Source organism: Etheostoma cragini, chromosome 8 (genome assembly GCF_013103735.1).
Source record: "Etheostoma cragini isolate CJK2018 chromosome 8, CSU_Ecrag_1.0, whole genome shotgun sequence".
In the NCBI taxonomy this organism is placed as follows: domain Eukaryota; kingdom Metazoa; phylum Chordata; class Actinopteri; order Perciformes; family Percidae; genus Etheostoma; species Etheostoma cragini.
In genome coordinates, this window is record NC_048414.1 from 20,465,228 (window position 1) to 20,478,497 (window position 13,270).

Here is a 13,270-nt window from a genome sequence, read left to right on the forward strand (position 1 = left end):
ATATATATATATATATATATATATGTGTATATATATATATGTGTATATATATATGTGTGTGTGCGTGTAATACCGGTTGTTTAGGCACTGGTGCCATATTAGAACTCGGTAGGGTCGGGCAGTAATATGTTAATACAGTAATTAAAAATAGCAACGGTATCAGATTCAATACCGTCATTAAGGAGAAATCTGGCCATTTTTTCCATTAATCTTGATTATCATGAATATGCGTTTACTTTTGAATGAAAGAAATCTAGCCCGAATCATTGCAGGCAACACGGAGCAGCTGCATCCACAGGTCTGTGGCAACTTGCACTCTCCAATATAGTCCGCTAGCATCAACCTGATCAGCTATACTAGCTGCATGCTTAGCTCGTAGATGGTAGCTTGAACTGAAAGTGCTTTGGTGATATTTTGGTTCCATTTCACACAAGGTGCATATTGCTTTTGACTTGTCTGGGAATTGAAGGTAGGAAGTGTTTGTGGCGGCTTGACAACAAGTAAAGATGCCTCAAAGGGTCAAAATAGTAGCAGCCTGACGGCCCTAATCATGAACTATTTTTAAAAACTATTTGCTTTCTAAAAGGAATGCACATCACTTGTCAGTCTGACATTTATTTAATTTGTAAAGAATAACATAACATGGATTTTCTCCATTTTCTGCTTTCGCTCTGTTTTGCTAGCAACCGGCAGTACCATATAAACAGAACATATTTAGGTCAATAATTGGTATAAAAAATAACATTTGTAGGGTAAATAATTGACTTTAACAACAACCCCCCCCCCCCCCCCCCCCCCCCCCCCCCCCCCCACACACACACCCTAGTTTATAGATGAATAGAAGCGTTCCTCATTTGTTCCTCACTGTAACCCACATAACAAGGCTCAACACCATATCTGCACTCAGCATTACTTAAAATAACTAAAGAAAAATTTGTGCAATCCTCTGCCATTAGGATTAGAGCAAAGAAACATCAAACCCATTCAGTCAGTACGCCGCTGTGTGTGTATAATACACCAAGCTTCACACCCTGTCTTTATTCTTTTCTTCGTCTTTGGCTTGCTCTTGCAATCCATGTGTGTGTTTGTGCCACGCTGACGTGATCGGAGGCGACCAGCCGAAGGGAGAACAAACGCTGTCCGTCCCTCACGGCTGCACCGCTTCCCACAGGCTGTTCCCACCAGTGTCTGTGTGTGTGTGTGTGTGTCAGAGTTTGTGTGTGGTTTCTCTACAACAGGAGATAATTAGGTCTAAGCCTCAGAAGAGAAGAATAAGAGGGGGTAGGGGGAAAGGGAAGAAGATGGAGGGGAAAAAAGGTGGTTGTATTTTTTTGCAGACCCAGAGGGAGAGGGGGGTTATAGAGGGAGGAACACAGAAAGGGAGTTTAAATGAAGAAAAAAATGAATGCCCAGAAAGGCAAAAAAGAAAGAAAGAAAGAGAGAAAGAAAGAAAGGAGAGAAGAAAGAAAGAGAAATAAATATAGAAAGGGAGGGAAGAAAGAAAGCAAGACGCAAAGTGGGAAGAAGGGGAGAAAGAAAGAGGGAAGAAAGAAAGCAAGGCAGAAAGAGGGGAGGAGGAAAGAGAAAGAGGGTAGCAAAAGGGATGAAAGAGAGAGAGGGAAGCAGTGGGCATAGAAAGGACTAACATGGAGGAAATAGGAAGTTTGAATAAGTGTTGGAAGTAAGGATGAAGAGAGGAAGAGTGATGAAGAATAAAGTGGGGGATGACGATAGAGGCTTCTCAGGGAAAATGAAAATAAAATGAAGAGGAGAGTTACAGGGACCCCCAGCGGAAGCAACCAGTCTAGGTAGGATCCAAGTGAATGAGGTCGGGGAGGTAAAATGAGGGAAGCAAAGCCATTTTGAGCTGAAGAAGAGAGATTGGCAAGTGAAAGACCATGTTAGGGCTGGGCAATATATCAATGTATCAATATCGCGATATGAGACTAGATATCGTCTTAGATTATGGCTATATCGTAATATGGGAAGTGTTGTCTTTACCTGGTTTTAAAGGCAGCATTACAGTAAATGGATGTCATCAACTTACCAGACTGTTCTAGCTGATAGTATTTGCCTTTACCCACAAAGTCATCAAAACATTTCTGGAGAATATTTATCAAAAATCTCATTGTGTAAATAACACTGTGTTAAAGTACCCATAGTCAACCATGAAATATTGTTGCAATGTCAACATTGAGGTATTTGGTCAAGAGTATTGTGATATTTAATTTTCTCTATATCGCCCAGCTCTTGACCATGTTCTCACTTATTTAGGCCAGCTAGAGGAAGTGACAGAGGGAGACAGAGGACTGGGTCGTCAAGGTGCAATGGGTGCTCTCTAATCTGGACCCTCGATAATTGTACACCCTTCCTCCCTCCAAGGAAAGAAAATTGCGTGCAGAAAAAGGAAGGGAGGGAGGGAAGGGTCTCATGTCAGCACCAAACTCAAGAGACAGTCTGTAACTGGTCATCTGCAACAGTCTGTCAGAGAGATAGTCATCCTCCATTGGATAAATATAGCTGTGGGTGTGCTCATCGCCGAAATGATTTGATTGGCCGTCTCTGTAAGTTGTGAAATACCACCAAGGGAACATCTCAAAGCTGTGTGTGTGTGTGTGTGCTAGAGAGAGAGACCCCCGCTCTCTGTTAACAATGCAGGCTTGTGTTTACTTGCTCTCAGGTACCGCATTAAGCGTGAATTGGTCCACGGTAGTAACGACGTAATTCGGTCGGTACCCAAAAAAGTGCAGCGCTCGGTACCCAACCCGAGTCCAGAAACCGGCATTGGTATCTGTACCGGTATCGAAAAAGTTTGAAAACAGTAATACAAGGGGGGCCAAAAAATGTAATATTGTGTAGATTTTTTTTTTTTTTTATGACAATTTAAAAAAATCAGTTCTTTTCCACATACGTTTTTTTTTCATACGGGAGGGAGACTACAACATATCAGTTTTCCAGCAAGAAAGACGGAAAGCGGAAAATGCAAAAAATTCTATCTGCTTTAAAAATTAAATAAATGTCAGACTGTGTGCTTTTTTTGGGAAATGGCTCATGATATATTGTTTCTAGAAGTGTATTCTTCAACTTTTTGTTTTTGTTAAACAAGGAAAAGAAAATTACAAATCTTGGAACTATCCAATTGCAGATCGCATACTTCTAGAATCACTAAATGAAAATCGCGATACTAATGGAATCGACACCCACGTTTCGTGAAAGAATCAAATCCTCCCAGCCCTAAACGAGGAACTCAGCCCTTATCGTTACAGGCCCACTGGAGTCCCAGAGCTTCAGATCTGCTGAAATTTTCTACATTTCTCAGGTTTGGAGCGCCAGATTTTTAAACCTAGTTGCCAATAGTCCTACAGTATGTGTCCGGTCAGAACACATGAGTTACAGGTGCTGTGAATGCAGAGCAAATTCTTCTGTCTCTGTCTACATTTGTACCTTTCCTTGTTCTCTTTTTCATTAAATGAAGGGCGGTTTTTGCTCCAAGCCATGACTGCTCTCTTTCTTGGTCTGCACATTTGTTCCAGACCTGGTCAATGTGACTGTGTGTGCGGTCTGCGCGCTAATCAGGGCTTCTTATAAAAAAACAAAGGTCTTTTGTGGAAGGAAATTGTGTGTGCCGGCCTGTACACATCAAAACAACGGCATATTTTTTTTTACTGTTGTGTGTGTGTGTGCATATGTTGAAGTGGTTGTGCGAGTGTGTGGTTTTGTTTTAGACCTATTTGGCAAATTTCATGTTAGTTCAGCGCGCTGCAAGACAAAGGAGTCTTGTTACCGTGGCCGCACTCAGCTGACAGTCAGTCAGCTGATGGTGACTGTGGCTGGCTCTGTAGCTAGAACAGTGTGTCTGAATCCATGTTTCTGCTTTTGTGTTGTATCACACCTAGGTGAGAGACAGAAATGTGAATGAAATCAGAAAAAAAGTTGTTTATATCCAGCAGTTCTATAATAAATAGCACCTTTGTGACACCTTGTTGGACTGCTTTTGAAGTTGAAATAATTTTAGCATCTGTGTTTGTGATGTTGCATTGGATTGCTTTATGTTGGAAGGTTTTTCTGTTGTTTCTCCCTCCACATGCAGAGCTAGAGCTCACCCAGAACGTTTATACAAGTTGGACTATAGCATTGCTTTGCATTGCATCATGTAAGCAGGGTTCAGTGTTAGTACTATCTACCAACCGCTGGTAAAATGTGCAAGTTGCTGGTAGATTTGCTTAAACTCCCCAACCCCCAAAAAACAATGGTAATCTGAAAAGTGGCTGGTAAAATTTGAACATTGCGTAGCCATTTGGCCGGAGGATGAAAAATTGTATTTAGAACCTTGTGTTAAGGTGTTCAGGCATTTTTCTCTGGTCATTGTTTTTTGGGACTACAGGAAGTAAGTGGGTAGATTAATTAATAATAATTAAGTCCAACCTTTTTATTGAGATTTTCAAAACAGAAATACAAACACGGTGATGCCTTCTCAAATGGACCAGTGCAATATTCATATTGCTTAGCGCTGCTTTTGACACCATTGATCACAACATCATCTTAGACAGACTGAGGCACTGGGTGAGGATCTCTGGTACTGACCTAGAATGGTTTTCATCATACCTGTCAAATAGGAAGTTTTGCGTGTCTGTAAATAACTATGTCTCCTCGTTCTGTCCAGTTAAATATGGTGTGCCTCAGGGGTCGGTCTTAGGACCCATTTTGTTTTCCTTGAATCTGCTTTCCCTTGGACATATTATCCATAAACATGGAATTTATTTTTCATATTTATGCTGATGACACACAAATATACTTGCCCGTCAGATCCACAGACCCTGGAATGCTGAGTTCAATTAACAACTGCCTTTGTGAAGTGAAAAAATGGATGTCAAATAATTTCCTCCAGCTGAACTCAGACAAAACAGAAATTCTCGTCATCGGGTCTCAGCAGATGGCAAATCAAATACTGCCATCTGTCAGGTCGCTAGTAAATCACATTAAGCCTGTGGCAAAGAACCTTGGTGTTTGGTTTGATAGTAATTTAAATTTTGAGCAGCACATCACAAAGCTTGTTCAATCAGGTTTTTATCAACTTAGATCGAATTTTAGCTATATTTCTATGTTAACCTTTAAGGACACTGAGACCATTTTACACGCCTTCATCTCATCACGCCTGGATTATTGCAACAGCCTTTTCACCTGTTTAACCCAAAAATCTATTGATCGACTCCAGACTGTCCAGAACTCAGCTGCCAGGCTTTTAACAAGAACAAAGAAATATGACCACATTACTCCTGTTTTAGCTTCATTACACTGGCTCCCAGTATGTTTTAGAATTGACTTTAAAATTCTATTGATCACTTTTAAAGCTCTTCATGGCCTCTCGCCTTGTTATATTTCTTTTAGTCGCATATACACCAACATGCACCTTGAGATCCTCGGGCAGAGGTCTGCTATCTGTTCCAGAGTCTCGACTGAAAACTAAAGGGGACAGAGCGTTTGCGGTCAGGGCCCGAGGCTCTGGAACAGCCTGCCCGAGGAAATCAGGTCAGCTAAGTCAGTGAACTCTTTTAAGTCGCTTCTTAAAACATACTTTTATAGGAAAGCCTTTCCCGATCTTATTTAACTTTATTGTATCCCTTTTTATTTTATCGTATTTTACAAATTTTATATTTAGCTGTATTTTAGTCTTTCAATGTTTTTATGCTTGTGTCTTTTTGTATTATTGTCTCTTGGATATTATTGTCTTTACACTTGTTAAAGCACTTTGTAACTTGTTTTTGAAAAGTGCTCTACAAATAAAGATTATTATTATTATTATTAAATTACAGGGTAGGTGCAATATTAGTTAAAGGCAAACATATGTGTCACATCATTCTTAATGAAGTATTGTAGTGCTGCAGAGACGTCCCAGCCTACAAATCCTGTCCTACAGACCAAAGAAAAAAAATCTTTGTTTGGTATAGATAATTGCAACAATCACCCTAAATATCATTTTAATTACTTAGAATTTTTATTGAAAATGACAATTGTGATACAAAAATGCTCATTCCCTCCAATATCGTCAATCCTATTGCAATATCAGTAAAAATAATTGCAATTAGATATTTTTCTCATATCGTGCAGCCCTAAATAAACACACATTAGACTAACGGTTAGACTAATAGCCTATTTGGTTTGCTTTGAGAGATGATCTTATGGAAAGTATCCCATACCAATCTCTATGTATGGTGAGAGTATGTGTTGATGGGGGCAAAGGCCAAGGGACCTTTATCATTATGCTCAGTATCCTGGATCCATGAAATAACTGGCCTTTAAAAATAAAAATCTGCCTCTATGGGAATTTAACATAGGGGTATGTATAGTATCGCGATATTTTCAGTGGGAATACTGTATCGATACACAGATGCCAAGAATCAATCTTTTACTATATATGTGTTGATCACTTTGCCTGCTTGACAATCCCATTTTGCAGCAATACAACTGAAGTGATATGAACAGAGAGAAATGTACATCAGAGAAATGTATCTTTTTAGATGAAACAGAAAATTGGTAACAGAAAATACAGTACCGTGGCATTAGTATCGCGATAAGATATCTTGATAAGAAAAAATCCCACAAATTCTAACTGAATCACAAGGCTTTAGGGCAAGGTTTGGGCTGTGACTCGTTGCGCAGCTGTCGTTAACTGTTAATAAGACAACGGTTATGCCATTGCCCTCTCTGCAACTGGCCCAGTAAGCTTTGCCAGTGCCGTTTGGTGTACGTGCGTGTGTACTCGTGCATCTATGTTTACCTGTAAAAAGAAAAATAAGTGGGAAGGGTGAATTATTAAATTAATAGTCAACTGCAAATGTAAAAAAGAAAGGAGAAAAAAAGGGAAGGACGCAGGAGGAGAGATGTGAAGAGTGAGCAAGGGAGCTAGAGAGGTAACAGTAAGTGGGAAAGACTGACAGGGAACAAGTATGATGTAAGGTAAGACATGTACAGAGCGAGAGAGAGAGACACATGTGACAGTGAAACAGAGAGATAATGGCAGACAGATTTAATGAGGTCTTGCCAGATGTAATACTGAAGTGTAATTATTCTGTTCCTCCTGTCTGCTTGGGTTTATACGCATGTGTGTGCAGCTTCTAAAATCCCTGCGGAACTAGTGGGAAGCAGACTTTGCCCGTTGGCACAATAACTCTCCGTCAGCACATGACCAAACCTGGAGCCAAGACTCCTCTCCAGCAGGCGATTCATTGTTATAGCTTGTTCGCACCAAAATAAAATGGTCTTGTTGCGCCATTCGTGTGAGTTCGATTGCCTTACTTGTCTATCCGCCAGTGTACAGCCGGCGGCACAAACAACGTTTCTTTCCGTCATCATGTGTTCAGAGTAACCACTAATGCTGCTTAGTACCTGGTGTGGAAGTCACAGATACATCAGGAAATTAAACGGCGTCATGTCTGGATTAATAATATCACCTGCGAAGCAAGCATTATGCTAATGGTTAATGGCCTTCTCCAGGAAGGGAACTTTAAGTCTGGATAAAAGCCACTTCCAGCACCGCTTGAAGTGTAGATTGTGTGTGCACGCATGCATTTGTGCGAGTGTCAGTTGGGGCTGTATTACTGACACCTTTGGTTATTTATAGCATCTTTTTTTCTGATTATCTCCCTTCTCCCTTCTCTCTTTCTCTCTCTCATACCACTTATCACCCATCACATTTTTATATCTGTCTTTCTCATTCACTCTTTACTAACACTCTAATGCTCCCCTAAAAACATGCACGCACGCACACACGCAGACACACGCAGACACACACAAACACACACACAAACACGCGCGCACACACACACACACACACACACACACACACACACACACACACACACACACACACACACACACACACACACAGTGCGTTTTGAAACTCTGTCCGGCAGTGATGACAGAAGTTGGTCGGCGTGCACTTTGTCACTACTAAGAGCTCTTTTGACAAAGACCACAAAGTGAGTGGATACACAGCATAGTGATAAAGAGCCAATCACACAGGGTCTTGTGTCTGGGTGGTTGTGTCTGGACAAACGGTGGTAGCTAGCAAGAATGCAGAACAGAGATAAAGACCTGATTGCACAGGGTGGTTTGAAGGCTTTATGTTAGTGTGTGTTCACATGAGTAGGTGTGAGGATAAAACTATGAGTGTGTGTGAGTACGTGAATATGTGATTGTGGAGTAAAATGGGAGATAGAAAGGAGAGAGGCAGGAGTGTTTTGTGTGTGTGTGTGTGTGTGTGTGTGTGTGCGTGTGTGTGTGTCTGTGTGTGTGTGTGTGTCTGCGTGTGCGTGCGCCTAAGGGGCCATCCACATGGAAACGCTTTTTTGTGCAAACGCACATTTTTTGCCTCGATTTGGCCGATTGTCCAAACAAACGATGAAAAATTCAAAAGCGGCACCCTTGCGTCTTCGTTTCCCGTCTTCAAAGCCGCACACTTGCATATCGATGATGTCATTGCCACACCCCTCAACCTCTAGCCTTCGACCTCTTAACCAGCAAAGACCTCATCACAACAACAACACAAATCTGGTTTGCTTGGACTAGCCATTTTTGTCATCTTCTTGTTGTGTTGTGGTTTCTTCTTCTATTGTGTGTGTATACAGCGAGCAAGCTCTATGCGCATGCTCCACCTCTTTTCTCCGTTTTTTTTGGTGAATTTCTGTTGCAGAAACAGTGCCACCTATAAGCCTGGGATATGAAGTGTCATTTTTTACAAATGGATCCGTTTAGACGCAGATATTGTGTCCAAACATAAGTCTTACTTGGATTACAAGGTCCTGTCCTTCAGCATTGTTGTCATTTAAAAAAAAAAAAAAACTATTTTGTGTTTATGGTTGTCAGGGATACTGACCTTCTGTACCGCTGTGTTTTGTGATCCACTTAGAATGTTGGGCTTTAGATTAGTTGTAACGTAAATACCACTGCATCTGTCTGTCTATCACTCTGACAAGAGCCAGTCACCTTCACACAAAAGCCACTAGTTCACATTTTAGAGCAACTAAGGACACCTGATTAAGGTGTTTAAAAAAATAATAATATATATACAATCCTGTATTGTAAATGCAAATTTGTTGGACAATGACAGTCTTGCATTGCCAGATCTATGGTCCGCAGCACTGTGTCATCGATGAAGTATTGTATGGCTACCATACCATACCATATCCATACCATACCATACCATACCATACCATACCATACCATACCATACCATACCATACCATACCATACCATCACCTATCTAGTCAGGTATAGAGGAAACATTTTGTATTTATTTAAACTATTCTCAACTACCCTGGGCGGCACTTAGCCCTGATAGCGGAGATAGCAAGAGGGCAGGGATCCCTCACCAGATGTCAGGCTTTATCCCAACAATGTACCCATAGAGCCACGCTGCGTATAAACTGGCCAATCAGGGTGGCTGGTTTAGCTCGCAGTGTGTTCCTAATATCTTCAGAGATGTATATAATTTCCCACCCCTTAATGGCAGCCTCATGGTTTAAAATAAACCCACATTTATCAAGTTACCTTACTTAAATGTGACTGTCAAAGCTACAATGGTATAATGTCTGATTTTTACGTTAAACGTGGCCAAAAATAAAAAGGTAAACGTATTTCAGAGAAATCCCTGTGAGCTATAACGATTTCAAACAGTTTCAAACGGTTTTGTTCTCCTCTTGGCTCGGTGTTACGTTAACAAGCCGAGAGTAGAAGAAAAGTGTCTTCTATGGGACATGGGACTGGTCATCTGCTCCAGGCGTTCTCTTAATACATCAATGGCTGTAGATTGGAAGAAACTACGGGATTGTTTTTTAAGCTTCTGCTGTGTTAACAGTGTTGCATCTAGCTATGTGCTAACGGCAGTATCATATGCCAATGTTATTAAAGGTGCTCTGCCACACAAAACCGTTTTTACTTGCACTTTTTGAAATATATTAGTCCATACGTGTTTGTGTTATGTCATGAATGTGAAAATGAACTGCTATCTCCTCTGTCAGCTCTAGCCGCCGAAAAGAAATAAGCGGAGAAATCAGGCCAATTATAAAAGCTGGTCAGTCTGACATCATGGTGCCTGACCTCCTTACTATTCATGAGTTTGCCCAGTTGCGCTGGGTAAAGGATGCTAATAGCCAGGCTCTCATTTGCTAGTTATTAGCCAATCAGAGTCCAACAGCTTAGCTCATTAAAAATATTTATGAGAACTGGCACAAATCAAGCTGAGTCTTCCTGTAGGCTTTCTATACCACAGTAGAATGGCTTGAAACAAGGTAACCAAGGGATTTCTTCCACAAAAAAATGAGTCCATGGTAGAACTTCAGACATTACAAAAAAGTAATGAAATACGTGTGGCTGGGCAAACTTTAATTTTGGGTCACATTACTGCTAAAACATGTCTCCTAGAGGTGTGACATCTCGCGAGATAAAAACATTACGGTATTTCTGGTTGAGGTAAAAAGGTGTTTTGCAATATCAGTACACGAGAGCAGAATTAAGTCGTTTCTACTGAGTACTAATTCAGTTTTTCACAAAAAGTTCTCCAGTGTTGCTTTAAACTTCACGCAGACAGCGTTTGCTGCAAAACAATAAAACAGCGAGATAGCCCTGAGTTTGTTGAACTTCCGAGACAGGCGTTCTCTAATGCCCTAGTGACTGAATGACAGGCTGAGGTTGTAAGGCAAGGCCACTTGAAAGCACCCATAGCACCTTTCAGCCAAATGGCAATTCAAAGTGCTTTACGTAAATCATTAAAGTGCAGTTGGAATGAATAACTTTTTGATGAATAGGTTGTAGAGACGGGATTGGGAGGAGGGATGGACGCCACAGTTATTAGGTCTGAAGAGGTTTGTTATACGGGGATAGTCTATCTGAGTTTTTGGCAAAACCTTTCACAGTGCTCATTTTTCATTTTGTGACTTTTGATTTAAAAAAGCCAATTTTTCCAGTAATATTTCATTATTAAGTTTTCTTTAAAATAGTGTTAAAATCCTGTCTTGTTCTCGTGAACCCAATCTCTTGTCTCGTCTTGTCTCTTCTTGTCTCGTGAGCTGAGCCTCCTCGTCACATCCCTATGTCTGGTCGGGTAGTGTTTGGTTCAGAAGCCTTTAGCTGCTCCATCCCATTACAAGCTAACATTAGCCTACTGCTAACTATTATGTGGCTGCATGCTAATGCTAATCTTGGCGGCCAATGTTGGTCATTTCTCCCCAGTTAATGGGGCCCTTTGCAGCTGGGACATGTCCGGTTGAAGCCCTTATTGGTGATTTGTCACAGTACAAAGTCCTGCTACATCCTCCGTTGCGGTAGCTCCAACAGACTTATTGTGATGTTTTTGCCCAATGACGCCAAAAAACAACAACTGCCTACTGCTGTTTTAAATCTTTAGACAGACATGTTGTCTCTTTGTGAAGTTGAATTGGAGGTGACCTACACTGGAGCATACACTGGGGCTATGGCTGGCACTTTGACATTCACTCGCACAAAAATAACATGTCATACAAAATGTAGTGATTATCAATCTTCAAAATATAATGTGATAAAACACAAAAAATACTGATCATGTGATTATTGATTGCTTACTGTCACTACACTTAACACCTGGGGCCTGTTCCACGAAAGTAGAATAAAGATATCCAGGATAAACGAAAAAGCGCAGCTTGACTTAGTGCGATCAAACGGAGAGAAAAAGCCGAACAGACCATAGCAGACCCGACTGAATGTGAAGGGTGTAAAAATATCTTCTTAGCCTATAGTCACTCTACATTTTACAAAGTTGTAGGCTACACTGTGTTTTAATTGCTTTACATATGCTAGTTTCATGTTTCTGTTTTTATGTGATAAATGTGCTGGTTTTACTGTAAAGTGTCTTTGACTAACATGTAAAGCACTATATAAATAAAATGTATTATTATTTAGCCTTTGCCTTAAAAGTGAGCAGAGGGAATTAATGTTCCTCGGGAAATGGACCCTTTAAGGACTTTAGGCTTAATTTCAAACACTTATTCACAACGCGAGGACATGTTTTACAACCATATGCACCAATCTCTATAAGCTATATCTAATTCTTTGTAGGCTACAATTAATATTCATACAGAACAATCAGAAAGGGACAATAACTAGAAAAATAAGTAAGTGACTTCAATACACGCTGTGAGCATTTGTAAAACAATATTTATGGTTTATTCTTCTGACAAGTGACCACACCAAAATAAAAAGATTAAGAACCATTGCATTGTTCCCGGTGTGATGAACGTATATATATATATGGCCTGTATATAGGCCACGTTATTGGTCCAGGGATGTGAGACTAATTGAGAAGGTTATGAAACTAATGTAAGCTATAATATAAAACATTAGCTCTACATATTAAGGAGTAACACAAACAGTCCATTATTAGAGAAGGATAAGCAACAAGAAAATGAATCATGATTGTATTGGTCTCTGACCAGTCTGCCATTATTATCATTTGGGAATATCGCTACATTAATATTGTCAGACTTAATCTTCTGAGCGCGTCCTGTATAAACCTGAAGCTGAGACCACGGACGCTGCGCTACTCATCTCTACTTTTACAGAGAGAGTGGACACTGACGCGACTCGTAGGTCTGTTGGCAGGCGGCGGCCAGCGGTCACCGGGCAGCGGCCAGCGGTCACCGGGCAGCGGTCACCGGTCACCGGCCACCGGGCAGCGGTCACAGGTCACCAGCCACCGGTCACCGGCCACCGGGCAGCGGTCACAGGTCACCAGCCACCGGTCTGCGGCCACCGGTCTGCGGCCACACGCCAGGCAGCCTCGAAACAGTACCGTCCCACCGGAAAAAGCCGCAAAGAATAAATCTCCATGGTTACTTGGCTGGGCTTAATTCAATCCGGTTTCGTGCAACCGACTCCAAGCTAAATTCATCCAGGATAACTTGAATATCCTGGCTTAATCCCTTATCTTAGTTTCGTGCAACAGGCCCCTGCAATGCTTCCAAAATGGCAGCCAAATTGTTTAATAAAATTATGGTAAATTGTCCATATGTCTTTCTCTCTGTCCATCTGTCTGGATCGGTGTGAAACTAAACTATGTTTCAGGTCACTGTGGAGATTGTGCCGAAGCTTGGGGAAATTACACACACACACACACACACATACACACACACACACACACATACACACACACACGCACATGGTGCTCTCTCTTTGCTGACAGAAGGGCTTGGAGAGTTGCTAATGAGAAAAGGTCCTCATGCATGAAAAGCCACGTCAG

The 13,270-nt window shown here is 41.1% G+C and overlaps 1 protein-coding gene and 1 long non-coding RNA gene across 4 annotated transcripts in view; one reads left to right on the plus strand and one right to left on the minus strand.

Moving 5' to 3' along the window:
• LOC117949807 (guanine nucleotide-binding protein G(o) subunit alpha) overlaps window positions 1-13,270 on the plus strand; it is a 123,002-nt gene that overhangs the window by 13,514 nt on the left and 96,218 nt on the right. The gene's annotated exons all lie outside the window — the stretch shown is intronic.
• LOC117949808 lies at window positions 603-9,194 on the minus strand. Its single transcript, XR_004657742.1, has 3 exons — window positions 9,182-9,194; window positions 8,705-8,712; window positions 603-679 (listed from the first exon to the last, which is right to left on the minus strand). It is a non-coding gene; the product is annotated as an uncharacterized LOC117949808 (long non-coding RNA).